General features: G+C 34.3%; 1 pseudogene; it reads right to left on the bottom strand.

Annotated features, from left to right (window-relative positions):
- Positions 1–629: 629 nt before the first annotated feature.
- Positions 630–729, bottom strand: LOC125614171 (annotated as a pseudogene).
- Between the last annotated feature and the right edge of the window lie 502 nt (positions 730–1,231).

Below are 1,231 nucleotides of genomic sequence, written 5' to 3'. Positions count from 1 at the left end.
GGAAAACTGGCAGGAAATTGTGCAGCTCCACCCTGGTTCCCTGTCCAGTCTGGCCCCTGATACAGCCCTTCTAAAATATTGGGCTTCTTACTCTAGAGACAGCCCTTTGATATCTACTTTTCTAAATAAGCCTCCCTCTATGCTTTTGTCTGGCTTGTGCTGAAATTCTTTTCTATCACCTATGCCAAGAATCTCCCTTGTCATGAGTTGAGTTCCCCCTTCCCTCTAGGAACTCCTAGGACTGGACTCTTCTCTGGAGGCATCTCTTTTCCCATGACAGTAAGGAAGGCTGAAGAGGAGAGTTGCAAAATATGTTCTTTGGGGGTGCCATTCCCTCCTAATTCTATGTAAATGATTCTTTATCAAGGTTTTAGAGAACCCCAGATATACTTTTTATGATTCATTAACATGTCACAGCATTAAAATGTTGTGAATGATTGTTTCTTTTTTATGGTGTTTGCATATTTTGTTTCTTTTTTAAAATCAATTTTATTGTATATATTTAAGGCTTACAACATATGTTATGAGATACAAATATACTGTAAAATGGTTACTATAGTGAAACAAATTAACGTATCTATCATCTTACATAGTTACCCAGTTATTTTCCCCTGTGGCAAGAGCAGCTAAAAAATATGAAATGTTTTGCAAATTTGTATGTCATCCTTGTTGATGGGCCATGTTAATATCTGTATCTTTCCAATTTTAGTACATCTGCTGCCAAAGTTTTTATAATGAGGAAACATTGTGACTAAGAAAGGTTTTTGTAACAACAAAGAAAATTAATAAGAACTAGAAGACTGGAGTACTTGTTCTTCTAAAAGATGAATCACAACAAAGGGGAAAGCCAGCAGATTACAGAATCATTTGCCCATCCAAACCATGTGCAAATATTAGCCCAACTCAGTTTATAAAATTCTGTACCACTATTAATATTTGTTACAGGAAGTCAAGAGAGAAGAATTTTATAGTTGTTTCTTGCACTAAGTCAGGATAATTGTCAAACTGTGGAAAGGAGTTATTTTTCTAGGCTAACTTTCCTTACCCCAAAATGCTTTTGTGAATCTTATAATACCTTGGTGTTCTTTTTTGCACAAAGTTGTTACATTTTCAAAAATAAATTACCCAACTATTTTATTTTTGCTTCAACAGTTTTTCTATATTTTTAAGAAAGAAATTTGCTTTACTTCTAAAATATTCTTGTTCTCTGGTTGTTTTTCTAAGTCTGAAT

Source organism: Marmota marmota, unplaced genomic scaffold (assembly GCF_001458135.2).
Source record: "Marmota marmota marmota unplaced genomic scaffold, marMar, whole genome shotgun sequence".
Classification (NCBI taxonomy): Eukaryota; Metazoa; Chordata; class Mammalia; order Rodentia; family Sciuridae; genus Marmota; species Marmota marmota.
This window is presented reverse-complemented; position numbering and strand designations above follow the sequence as displayed.